This window comes from Hirundo rustica, chromosome 15 (assembly GCF_015227805.2).
Source record: "Hirundo rustica isolate bHirRus1 chromosome 15, bHirRus1.pri.v3, whole genome shotgun sequence".
In the NCBI taxonomy this organism is placed as follows: Eukaryota; Metazoa; Chordata; class Aves; order Passeriformes; family Hirundinidae; genus Hirundo; species Hirundo rustica.
The window spans coordinates 15,688,907-15,707,708 of NC_053464.1; the positions used below are offsets into that span (position 1 = coordinate 15,688,907).

An 18,802-nucleotide genomic window follows, 5' to 3' on the forward strand; every position below is an offset into this window, starting at 1 on the left:
GCTGCGGCTGCCCCTGGATCCCTGGCAGCGCCCAAGGCCGGGATGGAGCAGCCTGGGACAGTGGGAGCTGTCCCTGCCATGGCAGGGCTGGCACTGGGTGGGCTTTGAGCTCCCTCCCAACCCAGCCTTCCTGGGATTTGGTGATTTCTGCTGCCAGCCCCGTGCCCCAGCCCCAGGCTGGCCGTGCCGGTGCCCGGGGTTCCCGTGTGCCTGGGGCCGGGCTGTGGCAGGCTGAGCTCAGTGTCCCCACCCCACGGCGTTCCCCACCCCACAGCGTTCCCCACCCCACGGCGTTCCCCACCCCACGGCATTCCCCACCCCACGGCGTTCCCCACCCCACAGCGTTCCCCACCCCATGGCATTCCCCATCCCATGGCGTTCCCCACCCCACGGCATTCCCCACCCCACAGCGTTCCCCACCCCACAGCGTTCCCCACCCCACGGCGTTCCCCACCCCACGTCGTTCCCCACCCCACGGCATTCCCCACCCCACGGCGTTCCCCACCCCATTGCATTCCCCATCCCATGGCGTTCCCCACCCCACGGTGTTCCCCACGGCATGGCGTTCCCCACCCCACAGCGTTCCCCACCCCACGGCGTTCCCCACCCCACGGCGTTCCCCACCCCATGGCGTTCCCCACCCCACGGTGTTCCCCACCCCACGGCGTTCCCCATCCCACGGCGTTCCCCACCCCACGGCATTTCCCACCCCACGGCATTCCCCACCCCACGGCGTTCCCCACCCCACGGCATTTCCCACCCCACGGCGTTCCCCACCCCACAGCGTTCCCCACCCCACAGCGTTCCCCACCCCACGGCGTTCCCCACCCCATGGCGTTCCCCACCCCACGGCGTTCCCCACCCCACGGCGTTCCCCTCCCAACGCGCCAGCGCGGGGCTGCTGTTGCTACGGGAACGGGCTGGAGCTGGAAACCTCCTCTGATTCCTTCTCCTTGCCAGTTAAGACACTCAGATGGATTGGAAGTCGCAAATACAATAGTTTTTGGGGTGGTGCAGGGAGTTCAAGGATCTTTCCCTAATGAAGGAGCTGCCTGAACTCTCAAGGGGTTGAATGAGATTTTCCCCTCAATACCCACTCAAAAGCTCGACGTGTGTGGGGCTGCTCGTTCTGCCACCTGCGGGGATAATTAAGACCTTTCAGGTTGCCATAGAGAGTATTTTGCCTTCTAATATTGCATCAGTTTATATTTGGGATATTTTTCCATAAGATTGCCAGTGCAGAGGCTGCTGTCTCTGTCAGGTGCCCCGGTGGCAGGTACAGAAGGGGAGGCCTTAACCAGCCTGTAATTTGCGGGATGGAGGAGATGCTCAGCGCTCCTGGTATTTCTCTGCACTTGGTTTTTCTAACAAATACCATCCAGAACGTTCCTTCCTCGCTGGAGGGACGTCAGCAGCCTGCTGCAGGAGCGATGGGATCTTATGTAGGCCAGACCCTGGACTCGGAGCGAGCATCTCCAGAGGAATTGTTCTGCAGTCACGTTAGCCCAGCCGAAATTCATCCTGGGGAGCTCGGCCCTCTTGGACGGGCGCTGCGGAATCAGAGCAACGCCGCCAGGAGTTGTGTCTGCTCCTGGGAGCTTGCTCACCCCCTCTTGACCCTGAAAACCCTTTCCTGCTCTCCAAACCCCACGGCAGTGGTGTGTTTAGGTGGGGGTGGGAACAGGGTGTGTGCTGAGCCCCAGCTCCAGCCCTTCCTGCGCTCCCCAGGGCCCCACCGCTCACTCCTGCTCCTTTGGGCACCTGCAAGGCTGAAAAGAGCGGCAAAGAGCGTTTGTGTGGGGTTAGAACTGCACAGCAGAGAGCTGCTCTGCAGTGAGACCTGAATGTTTCCCGGGATGGGAGCTGGGACAGCGGTCAGGAGCCGGGGCTGGCAGGGAGGAGAGGGTGTGGCTCTGCGAACTCCCCCTGGAGAGAAAACGGCTGGGGCAGCACCCAAGCCCTGCCTCAGTCACCCCGGATCACTCTGGGCGTGTTGGGGTGTCTCTGCACAGCTGCTCTCAGCAGGGATCGTGGCACGGAGGGGATTGCAGGGTGGTGTGAGAGCCCAGAGAGCTGCTGAGGGTGCCGAGAGCCGCTGAGGGTGCTGAGAGCCGCTGAGGGTGCCAAGAGCCGCTGAGGGTGCGGAGAGCTGCTGAGGGTGCCGAGAGCCGCTCCCTGAGCGAGGGCAAAGCCTGGAGCAGTGTCCTTGTCCCTGCAGCTCATGGAGAGGGGACAGAGCAGCTCCAGCAGCTCATGGAGAGGACAGGGCAGCTCCAGCATCACACAGAGGGGACAGAGCCGCTCCAGCAGCTCACACAGAGGGGACAGGGCAGCTCCAGCGTCACACAGAGGGGACAGAGCAGATCCAACAGCTCACACAGAGGGGACAGGGCAGCTCCAGCATCACACAGAGGGGACAGGGCAGCTCCAGCATCACACAGAGGGGACAGAGCAGATCCAACAGCTCACACAGAGGGGACAGGGCAGCTCCAGCATCACACAGAGGGGACAGGGCAGCTCCAGCAGCTCACACAGAGGGGACAGGGCAGATCCAACAGCTCACACAGAGGGGACAGGGCAGCTCCAGCAGCTCACACAGAGGGGACAGGGCAGCTCCAGCATCACACAGAGGGGACAGGGCAGCTCCAGCAGCTTACACAGAGGGGACAGGGCAGCTCCAGCAGCTCACACAGAGGGGACAGGGCAGCTCCAGCATCACACAGAGGGGACAGAGCCGCTCCCACACTCGGGGCTGCAGCTCTCGCTCCCTGCCCGGGGCTGCGGAAGGAGCTGTAATTCCATTAACCAGCTTGAATATGCTGGGGTCAGCTTTTGGCATCCAAAATAACACGATAATGAAAGAGAATGACGAGGTAATTGTTATTAATGGCCCCCAGGTTGGAAGAGAGCTGACGCAGTGGGTGTCACAGCGGGCCGTGGCCCAGCAGCCGTGCCCGGTGAGGGTGGGAGGGGAGGGAGGTCCTGGAGCAGAACCTGAGCTCCAGGAGGAGATTCTGCCGTGTGAATTGTAGTTTATCTGAGAGCAGATTTGCTGTGAATTAGCATCCTGGCAGGGTGCAAAACACGAATTGTTGGTGGGTGTTTGATGTTCCAGAGTCCGAAGGGCAGAGAGGAGCTTCCCTCAGGGTGGCTGGCAAGTGACTCGGAGTCCTGGGCTGAACCTGCCCCCTCTCCTTTAGCTCCAGTCTCCAGAACGCTCGGGAGAAGCTGCCCGTGGTGCAGGCAGCGATTTGCAGAAGGACCCAGTGGATTCCAGCTCCGAGCTGCGTGGGGGCTCAGGAGTCTTTGGCGGATTTGCCAGGCTGGCGGTGCTGGGGATGGGAGCAGCCGGGAGATGCAGGGGGAAGGGAGGATGAGCCTGGGGTGTTCTGTGTCACAGCGGCCCCGTGGCGAGGGGAGAGCTGCCCAGACAGGCTGTGGAGTCTCCTTTCCTGGAGATATTCAAAATCCAGCTGGGCAGGGTCCTGGGCAGGCGGGTGAGCAGAGGGGTCGGACGAGATGACCTCCAGAAATCCCTCCCAGCCTCAGCCGTTCCGTGATTTCCAGGAGCCGGGAGAGGCGATGGGGCTGTGCCCCTGTGCTGCGCTCCTGCTGAACTGTGGTGGGGCTGAAGAGATCGCGAGTGGGGCACGGGAGCCTCTGCATCCCGGGGGAGCCGGTCCCGCATCCCTCGGGGCTCGCAGTCCCGCTGGGGGCAGCGGGGACCCGGCACCGCAGCAGCGCTCGGCAGCGAGGAGCCGGCTCCTTCCCCAGCCCCGGCAGCGCGTTGTGACTGTTTGTGTAAAAATAACAGATCTTTCCAAATATTTATTACTCGATCATGTGCTGAGGAGCGGGTGCCGTGCGCTCAGCGATGGAAAACCGCCCCCGAGCAGCTGCCAATCCCGGCTGAGGCCGGGCCCGGGGGGTGCCCGCCAGGGAAGGGCAGGAGGCGGCACCCGGGCACGGTCACTGGGGCCGGGTGTGAGGGACGGGCACCGGGAGCTGGGCTGAAATGACATCTGGTGGAACGGGCACCTCTTTTAGGGGTTTTCTCGCCCAGGACTCTCCCAACAGACTCAAGGTTGTGTTGGCAAGAACCTCAGAGCGGCTTTGCAGGAGGCAGCGTGGAGGGGCAGCATCCTGGGTACGTGCCTCCTCGCCCAGCCCCAGCAGTTCCAGGCAGTTCAGTTCCTTTAAGCTCCCGGGAACGTTATTCCTCCTGCAGGGATGTGCACGAGGCTGCTGTGCGGGGCAGCGCTGCAGCCACCCCTGCAGCACTCCCTGCGCCCTGCAGGGCACTGGAGGGTGCGTGGGCACCTCACCCCTGCTGTGGGGACGCTGCACCGTGATCCCTTCCATGGGGACATTGCTGGGAGCTGGGCTGGAATTCTTGATCCGGCTGCTGCAGCTGATTTTCCTGCCCTGGTGAGGTGGCCTGGCCCTGGAGTGTGTCACGGGTCAAGGATGAGCATCTCCTCTGCCGAAGAGCAGGTCTGAGTTCCAAAAATCAAACTGGTGGCATGGAAAAGCTGGGCACACGGCTGGGGGCGGGAGCTGGAGCTGCAGCTTCCAAGGAGTTACCGGGAGCTTCTGTTCCCTCTCGTCCTGGCTCTGCTGACAGCTCCTCAGAGCTCGGCAGAGAGCTCCTCTCTTCTCATCTGCTTAGCAAAGGGGGCAGAGGAGGAGGCCGGGGAGAGCTGGGGACACGGCCGGGGACACGCAGCTCAGCACAGCTCGGTCTTTCTGAAATCTGCCCTATTTTGTGCCTCCAGAGTGCTGCAGAACAGCTGGGAGACATTTCGGGCGAGCTCACAGGTTTTTATTGTCCCACTTAGTCTCTTATGTGCGGAGCTTTCCCCTTTATTGCTTTGTTGAACTAGACTGGGTGCAAAGCTGGGCGGGTGCCGTGCCAGCTGTGCCAGCGCACAGCTGGGGTGAAACGTCCCCTCTTGGCTCGGGGTGACACCAGGGCTGGCAGAAGCTCGGGGGGCGGCGGTTCCTGCGCTTTGGGAGAGGGTTCTGCAGCTTGGCAGGCTGGGGAGCCGCTAAACTGCTTATGCAAATGTCATTAAAAATGCAAATGGATTCTTTCAGCGGGACAGAGCCGCGTTAAAAAGTAGGGCAAATCGTAAACATTAATAAAGTCCTACTGGCCAGCAGAGACGGGGACGGGCACGGTGAGCCAGGAAAGCTCTCTGCAGAGCTCCGTGTAAATAAAACGGCTCCTCTGCTTCCTCCTGCCCTCCTCCTCCTCGGGCTGCCAGCCCAGATAAGGTTCTCATCGAACCCAGTGGTGTGTGGTTGCTCAGGACTGCCCCCCACGCACGGCAGACTCAGCCCTTGGCTGGACGGAGTTTTTAGGGACAGCAGAAGGCAAACGCTTCAGCCACTTTGTTAAAACGATCATTTCTTTTAAAATGAGGTAAAACGTGAAGCAGGCTTGATTCCCTCCTCCCCAGCCCTGTGCTTTAAAACCCTTCCCTAACGTGATCCTGCAGGTAGTGTCTGATTTCACCTCCTGCGCTCCCCTGTCCCAGCCCTCCATGGCCATCACCTTGAGCGGGTTCCTGAGCTCGTCCCACGCGCTGCTGCATCCCAGAGCTTCCCCGGGGGCAGGGACAGACCGACCCCCGGGACAGAGCTGCCCACCCCTCCCGCAGCAAGGTGACTCCTCCCGCTCCGTGCTGCCTGTCTGGCAGCATCGCTAAAACCCTGCTCCAAACAGCTCTGGCTGGAGCGAGGAGGGAGCAGACACGGTAAATCCGCCTGTTGGAAATGTTATTTTAATATGTTATCCGCGGAGGATCAAAGGCGGTGCCAAGAACGCGAGCGTCCTGCCAGCTGCAGCCCTTTGAATGTCTGCGAGGCAGAGACGTTGCTGTGCAATAACCCCCGGCGCTGCGGCCTGTCAGGAGATAACGGCCCGTGCTCCAGGCAGGAAAAGCAAGCGGGGCCCCCCGTAATTCCCTCCCCGCGGCCCGGGGGCTGGAGCAGCCCCGTCCTGCGGGGTCAGAGCTGGGGGGGTTTGCTGCTCCTGGTGCTGCTGGCAAACCTCTCCCGGGAAGTGAGCAGCGCTCTCCTGGCTGGGGCCCAGGAGAGCAGCGAGCATCCTCCTTCCCTTCTTCTCTCCTTCCCTCCCTCCTTCCCTCCCTCCTTCCCTCCTTCCCTCCTTCCCTCATTCTCTCCTTCCCTCCCTCCTTCCCTCATTCCATCCCTCCTTCCCTCCTTCCCTCATTCTCTCCTTCCTTCCCTCCTTCCCTTATTCCATCCCTCCTTCCCTCCTTCCCTTATTCCATCCCTCCATCCCTCCTTCCCTCCTTCCCTCCTTTTCCATGCCCAGCAAGGTGCCAAAGCCCCACAAGGTCCAGCCGGGCTGGGCTGGCAGTCAGGGTTGCTCAGGCGCTCAGGATGCTGCTCCTGGGGTGCTGCTCAGGGGCTGGATGCAGGGCTGGATCCTGGGGTGCTGCTCAGGGGCTGGATGCAGGGCTGGATGCAGGGATGCACAGAGGAAGCTGCTCAGGGGTTGAATCCTGGGATGGATGCAGGGCTGGATGCAGGGATGCACAGGGGATGCTGCTCAGGGGCTGGATCCTGTGCCAGACCCTGGCTTGGCCAGGATCCGCCTCCCCGCTAGGACGAGCCCCAGCCAAGCCAAGCCAAGCCAAGCCCGGCCCCCCGCAGGAGCCGGGAATGAGCATCCTGTGGGTGCCCAGGGCGCTCCGGCCCGGCCCCGTGCCCCGCTGCAGCCCTCCCCTCGCTGCAGCTGGTGTTTCCTGCACAGGAAGTGGCGGCGGTTCTTATCTCGGCAGCTCCGTCCCTCCCTCCCTCCCGAGAGTTCAGGGCTGGGCAGGGTTGGAGCAGCTGGAAGGGAGGTTATGGGTGCTCGGGCCACCACCGTGACACCGCCCCTGTGTTCTGGGGGGGTCTGGCGGCACGGAGGGGCCGGGCTGTGGCTGGCACAGACCTGGGGGGGTCGCAGCTTTGTGCCCGGCTCTGTCCGTGCCTGATTTATGCCACAGCAGGGTCTGGGGGTGGGACTGGTCTGGGAGGCTGCCGGGGGTGTCCCCCGAGCGCTCCTGCTGCCCTGAGCTCAGCCCGGCTGCCACCGGGATCCCTGCGGGCATCCTTCCATCCTTTCCTTGGGCTTTGGCTCTGCCCGGGCTGCCCTTGATCCTCAGCGCTGCTGTTTGCTCTCGTGTGAAAAGGCCCGTGCTTGATAAATGTGTTGGATTTTGTTGGTTTTTTTTTTTTTTTTCCCCTCGACTGGAAGTTTTCCAAATCACTGAGATTTTTTTGTGATGTGGTTTTGTTTTTGTTTTTTTTTTGCCTGCTCTCCTCACCAGCCTTCGCCTTGTCTTGTGGTGGGAGGCAGCGCTCCGAGCTTTCCGAGGGATCGGCTGTCCCAGGACAAACCCCGTGGGAGTTTCTGCACAACACAAACTGGGACTGGAGCGCTGCAGGAGGAGGGAGAGGAGGGAGCAGCGGGGAGAGGCTGCGACTCCACCAAGGCCTGGGGCGGTCTCATTTCCCATTTTTATCGGGAAATTAGGCGAGCGTGTGAAATGTTTTCCAGCAGCGTGGTGCTTCTGGGAGGATTTCCCCCGAGGGGTGCCGAGCTGGCTGGAGGCTGGCTGGGAAGGGGGTCCCTCCCCTCGCTCCTCTTCCCTGGCACTTCGGCACAAGCCCTGGAGGCTCAGCCCCGCCTGATGGGGTTAACGGAGCACCTGGCACGGGAAAAGTGTCTCCGAAACAGCGAACTTTCCCTGCAAACGGTGCCAGGGCTGCCGGGCCGCCCCTGGCCTGTCCCGTGCCGGGCTGCAGCTCGGGAGCCGTGGGCAGAGCCGCTCCCCGGGAGACCCAGCCACGGTCCCTCCTTCCCTCTGAGCATCCTCTTTGTCACCAAAGCCGCGGCTGCTGCCTGCCTCGGGGAGCTGCAGCTTGTCCACCCCTGCTCCGCACGGGCTGATGCCTCCGGAGGGGCCCCGGGCGGGATGAGGGACCCGCGGTGCAGGAAATGCACCGGGATGCTGCTCAGGGGCTGGGTCCTGGGATGCAGGAAATGCACCGGGATGCTGCTTAGGGGCTGGGTCCTGGGATGCAGGAAATGCACCGGGATGCTGCTCAGGGACTGGGTCCTGGGATGCAGTAAATGCACCGGGGATGCTGCTCAGGGGCTGGAGCATCACCAGGACAAATCTGTGACGGATCTGGCAGCTGTTGTGAACAGGGTTTATAAATTAGGGATAACTTGTTCCTAAGGAACGTGCCCTGAAGAACGTGCCCTGAACAGCTCCGGCAGGGTCTGTGCCCCGCCTCTCCCCGGCTCTCCCCGGCTCTCCCCGGCTCTCCCCGGCTCTCCCCGGCTCTCCCCGGCTCTCCCCGGCTCAGGGGCGTCGGGGGCGGTGCTGGGGCAGCCAAGCCCCGTCCCTCGCCCAGTCACAGAGCTGGTGTGTGCCTGGGACCGGTCCTGGCCCCAGACTGACAGGCAGACATCCTCTGGGTGTGAGGGACAGGACCCGGGCGCCACCGGAGCCCCGGCCGTGGCTCTGCCGTTGTGTTTCTGACACCCAGAGCCCACCCCGGGGTGCCCCACGGGGGGCTGCTGGTGCCACGGGGCTCTCCAGCGCTCCATCCTGGGCACAGCGCCTGGTGCTGCCTGATGGGTGCTGGTTTGGAGGCTGTGCTGGGGGCCGAGAGCCGCCCGTGGCTTTTTGGGGAGGTCCTTTGGTGAGAAGTGGTGATGGAGGACATCCCTCTCCATCCCATCCCATCCCTGATGCTGCCGCCGTGGGAGCAGGGAGCTCCTGAAAGCACAAAGCACACCCAGCTGGGACCAAACAGTGCCTGGTTTTATTTCTCCTCTATTTTAGAGCAGCCTCAGCGCCCATGGAGCAGCCCCTGGCTGTGTCTGCGGCTCCCGGGGCGGCTGCTGGGTGCTCAGCGCCCATGGAGCAGCCCCTGGCTGTGTCTGCGGCTCCCGGGGCGGCTGTTGGGTGCTCAGCGCCCATGGAGCAGCTCCTGGCTGTGTCTGCGGCTCCCGGGGCGGCTGCTGGGTGCTCAGCCCCCCAGGCTGGGTGCTGTGGGAGGGCGCAGAGCGTGGGGGGCCGGGGTGGAGCGTGGGGACTGTGAGTCAGCCCCGCCCGAGCAGATGGAGCTGCCGTGAGAACGCTGCCGGGGCTGGGCGAGCAGGGCTGGGAGGTTCTGGGGGTGCTCTGGTGCAGCCTCCAGCCCCCGTGGCCCCTCGGAACCCCCTGAGCTGCAGGGTTTTGGGGCCACGCTGCTCTTGCAGGGAGAACACAAAGCCAAGGGAGCCGCCGGCCCAGGGCTGTGGTGCTGAGCCTGTGCCGTGAGCAGAGGGAAGGGGTTGGGGTGGTGAGACAAGTCCAGCCACAGGAGACAGAGGCCAGAGACGGACAGGAGAGCGTCCTGAGATTGTCTGGGTGCCGGGGCAGGAGGTGTGCGATGGCAGGGGCTGGTTGTGCCCGTGCCTGAAGCGCTGCCAGGGCGAGCTGGGGTTTTCCAAACCGCCTGGTTCCAGCTGGTGCCGTGGGCTCTGGGGCTGGACGCCGGGGCAGGGCTGTGGCACAGAGGGGACACGGTCGGTGCTGGCACCCAGGGCTGTGCACTGCAACACCAAATGAATCCTCTGTGGGCGGCTTCAGCCTACCAGGGCCCTGGCTAATTGATGCTTTCACTTGTAGTTAAACGGAGCTGCTCACGTTCCTGGGTGTTCAAGAAACCCTTCAAACGTTGCTCGCTGTACGGAGAACAAACCCTCCTAAGACGCTGCCAGCTCAAAATAAGCCCGAGGCAGCAGCAGGGAAGTCATTACTCTTCATATCGGACACAAAAAAAATATATGTTTCTGTTGTGTTCAGGATTATTTCTGGTTTCTGCGCTTCCTGGAAAGCAAAGGGACCATGCAGCGTTGTGGTTTTTTTAGAAATGCAGAGGGGAGCGGGATTACAGCCCGTGCTCCGCAGCAGCGTGTGAATGCCTCCCAGCCCTTGCTGTGCAGTAACTGAGCTCATGGCCTGCTCTCGATGGTGCCTCCTTCAAAGAGCTCCAGTTGTTCACAGCTGTGGGGCTGGGCCTCCAGCTCTCGGCTCCCTGGCCACGCTCCTGGAGGGAAGGGGAGGGCTCTGGCAGAAGGACCCTCTGGAAGATCCCTCACCTCGCGGGGTGTCCCTGTCCCCAGGCTGGAGCCACCTCTGTGCCCGTTCCCTCTGGCTCTGGCCACCACCAGAGCCTTTGTCACACCAGTGCTGGGACAACTGTGCGAGTCCCAGCTGCAGGCAGAGCTGGAACTGGGACCCCCTGGGCGCTGAAAGACTCCTCAGCAGCCCGGTGTCCCTCCTGGGCTCTTTGGAGGCGCAGGCAGAGTTCCCTGGGCAGTGCCACCGGGGCTCTGCCTCCGCAAATAACACAGCGCTCAGGATATTCAGAGTTAAGGGGGAAGGGAGGGGGTGCAAGGAAGAAAATGGGAGTGAAGTTCCCCTCTCTGTCTTGGAGATAAGCGATGAAATCCGGCTTTGGTTGTTACGTTATTAGCACTTTGAGGACCGGGTTTTTATCTGCCTTGAACAGGATTAATACGCCATGACAAAAAGGGATGGCTTCAAAGCAGGAGAGCAGGAATCTTCTGGGCTCGGAGCTGCAAGAGCCAAAGCTGGGCTGGTGGTGGGTTATCTGTGCCCTCTGCTGACTCCTGACCTCTCCTCTGGGCTGCACTGATCCTGCTGGGATACCTTTCCCTATTTCTCCCTCCTCTCAAGAGTCCGACCCGAAGTTTCAATTACAATATTAAATTACCAGGTCACCAGAGTCAAAGTAGGCTGCCAAGTTTTTAATGATCTTCTCTTTCTTCTGGTGTGGAGTTGGTGGTTTGTTTTTTTCTTTTTTTTTTTCTTTTTCTTTCTTTTTTTTTTTTTTTTTTCAGAGCCTCCTTTCCATCTCTGCACTTTTAATTGAGACCATCTGTAATTTAACACATCACCACAGCACGCGGCGAGTTGTGTAACTGGTGCAGGGTTTTAGGAGGACTCGGTGCTCATCCTCAGGGACTGCAGCAGCTCTCCGCTGTCTTCCAGCGCCTTCCTAAGAAACCCAGAACTAATTGCCAAGACCGTTTAATCTGCTCCCTCGGGGTTTTGATTAATCACAGAGTCCTTATTTCTCATCCCTCGCCGTGCAGATGCTGAGGGTGTGGTTGTGGGGCTGGGGCTGGTGTGGGGGTGTCTGTGAGTGGAGCTGGCTGCAGGCACCAGGGCTGTCCCCAGGGCTGTCCCCAGCTCTGTCCCAGCTCTGTCCCAGCTCTGTCCCAGCTGTCCCCAGATGTCCCTAGTGCTGTCCCCAGCTCTGTCCCAGCTCTGTCCCTGCTCTGTCCCCAGCTCTGTCCCAGCTGTCCCCAGATGTCCCTAGCGCTGTCCCCAGCTCTGTCCCAGCTCTGTCCCCAGCTCTGTCCCAGCTCTGTCCCCAGCTCTGTCCCCAGCGCTGTCCCCAGCTCTGTCCCAGCTCTGTCCCCAGCTCTGTCCCCAGCTCTGTCCCCAGCTCTGTCCCCAGCTCTGTCCCAGCTCTGTCCCCAGCTCTGTCCCAGCTCTGTCCCCAGCTCTGTCCCCAGCTCTGTCCCCAGCTCTGTCCCCAGCTCTGTCCCAGCTCTGTCCCCAGCTCTGTCCCAGCTCTGTCCCCAGCTCTATCCCCAGCTCTGTCCCCAGCTCTGTCCCCAGCTCTGTCCCAGCTCTGTCCCCAGCTCTGTCCCAGCTCTGTCCCCAGCTCTGTCCCCAGCTCTGTCCCCAGCTCTGTCCCCAGCTCTGTCCCAGCTCTGTCCCAGCGCTGTCCCCAGCTCTGTCCCAGCGCTGTCCCAGCTCTGTCCCAGCTCTGTCCCAGCTCTGTCCCCAGCTCTGTCCCCAGGTGTCCCCAGGGTCCCAGCCCCGTGCAGAGGAGCTCAGAGGGGCTGCAGGGTGTCCTTGATGCCTGTCCCCGTTTGTCCCCAGCACCAGCCAAGTCTGTCCATGGGTTCTGCATCTCAGAAGCTTCTCCTCTGCCTGACCTTGGCCAGCACCTGCCCGTCCCTCCTCCAGTGCCCCCAGACCAGCAGTGCCCCTGCTTGCCGCGGCCGTGGTGGCCCCAGGGCTGTCCCCTCCAGCCCAGGGCGTCCTCCTCACGCTGCCCAGCTCCTCTCCACTGGTGGTGGTCCCTCCATAGCTGCTTTGTGCTGGGATTGCACCAGGGCAGGGGAAGCGCTGTTCCCCCAGGGGCTCTCTGGATGTTGGGGTGCTCTGCCTGCTGCTCCCAAGCAGCTTTTTGTGACCCAAGCAGTTTGGGGAGCAAGAGGAGCTGGATTTCTGCCGTGGCCTGGGCGGAGGAGCTCAGCCTCTGGCACATCCAAGGGTGGCACGGGTCCTTGTGCCAGCCAGGGCACAAACCCTGCGCTGGTGCTGCTCCCTGGAGCAGCCCCCAGCCCTGTCCCTGGAGCCTGCGTGTGGCTCTGGGCGCTGCTCTGGCACGATGAGGATCTCTCCCGATCCGGGCTCTGCTGCTGTCATGGTCCCGGTCCCCACCCACTCCTCTTCCACTGCCGGGGATGATTGATGCTCCTCATCCCGCCCGGCTCCGGTACGTTCATTGTCATGCAGAGGGTGTTGTCAGCTCGTTATGGTATTTCATGGAAAACCGCAGGCGCTTTTGGGGTGCTTTGTTCATGGAGTCCTTCTGAAAGCACGTGGCTGGCCTGGACACTCAACCCCTTCCCGTGAAAGGAGAGTCAGGGATGTCCCCGCAGGCGGAGCGGCGCCCGGCCCTGCTCCCCGCTGCTGGGGCCGCTCCTGCCCTGGGGCACGGCGTTGCCAGCAGCTCCGCTGTACCTGAGACCTGCCGGTGCCCTTGGAGCCCCTGTGACAGCAGAACGCCGCACTGCTGCTGGATGGTGCCATCCCCCGCAGAGGACGGGGCAGGGGTCCGAGCCTGCATCTCTGGGGTCCCTGCAGCCTCCCGATGCACCGGGAGCGCCGGGGCTCCCTTTTCCCCTTCTGCAGAGCTCCGTTTGCTTTGTGCTCCTTGAATTTTCCTGGTTTTTATTTTCCAATCGGGCAGGGGAGCGAGCTGGGGAGCGCCTCTCCCGCCGGCTGCAGACGCAGCGCGCTGCTCCCCGGGGCCGTGCCGGGGACCCTGAGCCCCGAGGGGTGGAACGCTCGGGGCTGGAACTGGGGGAGGATTCCGCTGCCGGCGGTTCCCTGGGCCGGGCGGGGGTACGGGCACAGCTGCGTGCGCTTTGAGCTGCCACCGCCACCACGTCCTGCCCCTCGCGGGGCCCTGGGGAGTCCCCAGGGACGGTCAGGCTCAGCCCTGCGGCCCCGGAGCTGCACAGCCCTGGCTGCTGGCTCTGTCCCCTGTCCCCTGTCCCCTGTCCCCTGTCCCCTGTCCCCCTGTCCCCTGTCCCCTGTCCCCTGTCCCCTGTCCCGGCTCAGGGCAGCAGCAACGCTGATGGAGCGTTTAAACTCTGAGCCGAGTTTCTGCCAGCCGGGGCGGGCTCGCTGATGTAAAATGAATGTCTTTGTGTCTCTGGAAAGAGCTGCAGCCCCGTGTGGGGCACGGGGCAGTGGGGAGGTGGGGCCCTTCTGCAGCGTCCTGCGCTCCCGCTCGAGGGTTGAAGCTGCCCTCTCCCGCTCCCAAAGAGCGAAGAGAAGAGTGAGGGCTCGCCTTTCCCGGAGAGCTGGGAGTTTTCCCTGTACAGCCCATGGGAGATGTGAGAAAAAAGCCTGGCTCTGGGATTTTGGGCAGGTGAGGAGCCCAAGTTAATGAGGATATTCCAACCTGCCCTTTTCATGACGGGGATTTGCACAAGGCAGGATTCCTGCTCTCCAGGCAGGCAATTCCCGATTCCCGATTCCCGATTCCCATCGCTGAGCTCCTCAGCTGGGAAGGCCTTGGGAGGGCAGGAGGAGCTGGAACACCCTTCCCTCCCTTCGAAACGGGATGTGGCACTGGCCAAGGGGGCCCTGGTCCCGCAGGCTCCAGGGGTGAGGAGAGCTGGGGCTGCTCTCAGGGGCCGGTGGGGTCCCTGCTCCGGGCGCCGCTGCCGGAGCCTCCCAGGGAGCAGAAGGGACAGTGCTGATTGCTTTTGTGATGGCTGGATGATTGTATGACTTAAAGAAAGATGCATCCCGCTGCTTTTGCTTCAGAAACCCCAGGAAAGGCAGTTTTATCTTCCTGGAGCTCGATGGCACCTCTGTGGGCGCTGGTTTGCCAGGCTGCGCCCCTCGGGCTGTGACGGAGGTTTCTGCGTCCCACTGGAGCAGGATTAACTGGGCTGGGGGAGAATCACTCCCTGGGATTGAAATCTTTTAGCTGTTCCGGCAATCAGAGCTTTCCAGAGAAACCAGCTGGGGACACCTCACAGAAGAGGAGCCTCGTGCTCTCCATGTCCCCCCTTTTCCTTAAGGATCATGTCTCTTCTTTTCTTTTCTGTAAAAAACCCAAACCGGACAGAAAAGCCTTTTCACCCTCCTTACCCCTGCACCCCCCTTCATCCTTCAGGTGGATTCTGTGGCTTCTCCTCCTCTCCTGTCCCCTCTGTCCCCTCTGTCCCCGCCCTGCTCATCCCAGTGCTGCTCTGCTGGGGCTGTGTGCCCAGTGGGGCCAACCAGCAAAATTCCAGAGTCTCCTGGGGAACGGAGGTTTCTCCTTGTTCCGTGGGGTTGCTGTGCCGTGGTGGAGCAGACACAGACCCAGGGAGGGAGGGCAGGGCCGGTTGTCCCCGGTGTCCCTGGTGTCCCTGCTGTCCCCGGTGTCCCTGCCTTTGTCCTCCAGCCTGCAGCAGCAGCTCCGTGATCCCCATCCCTGGAGCTGCTCCTGGAGCTGTCCAGAAATCCCTGTGGATCACAGCTGTCTTCTTCACTGTGTCCCTCCGGAGCTGACAGTGGGAAAACCGCCAAAGTCTGAGGAGCTGAAGATTGTTGTGCTGTAAGAACCCCAGAAAGCTTTTAACCAAAGCTGGGGATTAAATCCAAAGAGTGCGAATTTTAGCTCAGCTTCTCTCTCTGCGTGCTCTAAGTGATTAAAAGCTGTAAAGCGCTGTCAGAAATTCAGGACTTCCCCTCCTGGAGCCCTTCTTTCCCCTTATTTTATGATTACCACGCTTCAGTGCCTCTGTTTGATGTCGTGAGTGTGATTTTTTAGCATGGAATGGAAAGTCGTGGGCAGCTCTGGCTGGGGCACGTTTCAGTCGCTCACCGGGGCCGAGCTGGTGCCTCTGACCCCGGGGGTTTGCCCAGCGTAGGTGGAGCAACACAAAGCTCCCTAAAAAAGTCTTTTTCTCTCCTTTTTTTTTTTTGGTGTTATTTTGTTGCCTTCAGCTTTGCTAATCTGAACTCCAAGCTGTTTCCTAAAGCTGTTGTTCGCTGGGAAGTGGGGACGTTATCCAAAGGAGAATATCCACAGGTTGGAAGGGCGCAGCTACACACTGAGATATGCTGGAAATAATCTTTGAGCTCCCCTGATATTGGAGCCATCTGCCAAAGCTCGGCTCCATCAGCTCCCTGGGGATGGTTGAACTCCTCCCTGGCTTTGATTTTTCCATGAATCTTGCTCGAACCTTCTTCTGTCTCCGTTAACTCTCCATCTGTCTCCCTTACTTGACACGCTGTATCCGAGAGCGTTCCTGGTACTTCCAGACCTCTCCCTGGCCTGGCGGAGGGGAACAAAGGCTTCCCTGTGCTGGGAATGTGTTCTGGGAAGGGGTGGGCTCAGGAGGCATCCGAGGTGACGCCCCTGAATTATTCATCTCGCGAAGGACTCGGGAAAATTGATTATTCCCTTCTTCAGAACATTGGGACAAGGAGTTCACACAATGGAATTAGCAGCAAATGCAGATGGAGTGGAAGGCAGGGCTGCTCCCTGGGCTGCCAGGCCGGGGTCATTCCTGCAGGAAGCCGTTTGTCACGGCTCCGGGGAGGGCTGGACGCCTTCCTGCAGCTGAGGACGTTCCGTGTGGGACGTGGGGCCAATCCCACCTCGTGTGCCAGCGCGGGAGCGAGCAGGGGCACGGCAGCGTTCGTCACCGCGAGCCAGCCCTGCTCCCCCGTGTGCCAGGGCTGCCACGGCTCTGGGCTCTCCAGGACGGGCTCAGCAGGAGTTTGCCAATGGAACTTGGGCCTCTCCTGGGCTTTCATGTCCCTGGGAATGCCTGTGCTTGGGCTGGCTCCCAGGGCAGCCTGGATAAGGAGCTCAGGGCTTTGGTAAAGGGCTTTTCCCGGGCAGGAACCCTGGCCTGGGAGGGATTTTGCGTTCTGAGAGCGAATCTTCGTGCGCGGCGTTATCCTTGGGCAAAGCGCCCGAGTGTGTGAGGAGGGGGACGGCAGGGGCACGCTGCTGAGCTTGTTCACAGGCTGTAAACAGGAGAGGGGATGTCCCGCGGGAGCGAGGAGCGTGTGCAGGGCCGGGAATGCCGCTCCGGGGATCAGCGGCTGCCGGAGCCGCCGCTGCCGCAGGAATTTGCAGCCAAGTGCTGCCAGCCCTGCTCGAAGCTGGAATCCTGCAGCCCGTGCCTCTGCACCCCGGGGAGCGCCCTGAAGCGGCTGGGGCTGGGGGATGCTGCGCTGAGCTGCCCCGCAGCTCCCTGCCCCAGGACAGCCCTTCCCGCTCTGGAGCTGCAGCCAGACGTGCGTTCCGCAGCCTTCAGACGCCTGGAGCACGTCCTGATGTGGTTTTACTGATTGGCACCTTCTGGAATCTGCAGGGAACCAGCAGGGAAACGGCTCTGTGGTTTTTCTGGAGGGTTTTCGAGCAGTGGTTTAAGCCAAGACGCCTTTCTCTGTGTGTGTGTGTGTATATATATATATATATAAGCAATACTGTGTTAGCATTTTCTAGCATTTTCTCTCTTTTCAGCCTCCACAATAAGACGTTCCCTAGGGTTTGAGAATGCCCTGCTGCTGTTGTGGTTTCTTAGCTCCCAAACCCAACCTTCCAGGAGATCTTTCCTCCCAGGACTGCGTCAGGATCCCAGGGAACAGCGCTGTGAGATCTTGCCCTGATATTTTGGTGCAGATCTTTTCAGACCTGAGACACTGTGCTGTGAAAAATGTGCGTTCCAGCAAATCCCCTGGGGCTGTGGAGAGCTGCTGGGCTCGGCGCTCTGCCTCTTGCCTTCCACGGGGTTTGCAGCCTTCCCTTCTCCCGGGACAGCGATGTCTGCCCAGAGCCCTGTGATGGAGCTGGCCCCGAAGGGGAGTTTGGGGCCAGGAAATCCTCCTGCATGGTGCAGTAAGGAGTGGGAAAGGTTAATCTTTCATTCTTGTTGCGTACAAGCGACTCGGGATGTTTGTAGCCAACCAGTGGGATTTGATAACTTTATTACCCAAATAATAAGATTTACAAATTAGCTGTCTAATTAGCAACCTGGGAAAGCTGCTGCTCGTGCTGGGGTTTGTAAACTGACAAAGACACGGGCTTAAACTGCTGAAGTGTGATGACAGCAGGAGGGCACGGCAGCGGAGAGATCTCTGCAACCTCCTGGCATCCATCGGGCAGCCCACGTCAGGGAGCTGAGACCGGGGAGCTGAGGTGAGCTCCTGCTCCTGACTCGCTCTGCCGGCCCTGCTTCCCCTTGTGCGGATGGAGCACGCACCTAAGCACGGGGGAAGGGTCCCAGGGGATCCTTCTGGGGCTGGTGGAGCTTCCTGGGAAGCGGTGGATGCAAAGCCCCTCTGCTGCCAGGGGCAGAGCTCTGGGTTGCCTTGGGTGTGTAGGGAAGTGCTCTGCTTGCCCACCTTCCAGTGGATTATCCTTGCCGAAGGTTACAATCAGAATCTTGGAATGGTTTGGGTGGGAAGGGACCTTAAATCCCATCCAGTGCCCCCCCTGTCCTGGCAGGGACACCTCCCACTGTCCCAGGCTGCTCCCAGCCCCAGTGTCCAGCCTGGCCTTGGGACCAGGGATGGCCTTTAAGGTGTCCCCCCCCCAAACCGTTCCATGGCAAGCTCATCCTGGTGGCACTCTCGTTCCCTCTGCTCAGCTGGAATGGTCCCAGCTCCCCCGGGAGCTCCCAGCACAGCCCAGCCTCTGGCAGCAGCGCCCACCCCACGCCCGTGTCACTGAGCCTGCACACGCGCTCCAGGAGAAATCCCTGCTAATAGAGTTCTAATTCCTTCCTTCCTGCTTCCCAGATGCTTCTGTCTCCATATACAAATGACAGAAATGGTGAGCAATGCTTTCAAGAAAATGTTTGTTTGTTTGACTCAGAAAAGCAAGTGAGAGGTCCTGCAAGGAGAGAGCTCTTGGCAGCTGTTATGCCTCTAAAACCTTCTGGGTTTGTTTTTGTTCACAATGGAAAATGTGAAAAGGAAAATGAATTTACAGCTGCGTGTAGCAGGGCACAAAGAGGGGACTGTGAAGTTCATGGCCAGTGTCATTTGCCTTTTCCTTCTTCCTTAGGAAAACTCCCCTGCTGCTGCGCCTGGGGCCTGCTCCGTTCTTGCACAGCTCCGTTTGGCTCCTGTGCTCTGTCTCCAGACCTCAGCCCCTGCTCCTCATCTTCCAGAGGCTTTTGCTCAGTGTAACCACGGCTCTTGGGAAGAGGATGTGGAGGGTGGGAGAGCCCTGGGGCAGAGCAGAGCGCGGTGCCCAGGCTCCCCGCAGCATCAGGGCTTGTTCCCTTTGCTCCATCCCTTCCTGGGCTCCCTTGGAGCTGAGGTGTGGGAGGGGGCATGGGAGGGATGCTCGGAGCTGAGCACCCTGGGTGTGGATGCAGAGTGCAGGTGGCCAAGGCCAGAGCTGGCACCCAGGAGGTGACAGAGGTGAC

General features: G+C 61.1%; 1 protein-coding gene across 2 annotated transcripts in view; it reads left to right on the forward strand.

Moving 5' to 3' along the window:
* PRKCB (protein kinase C beta) overlaps window positions 1-18,802 on the forward strand; it is a 92,791-nt gene that overhangs the window by 23,566 nt on the left and 50,423 nt on the right. The window lies entirely within an intron of this gene.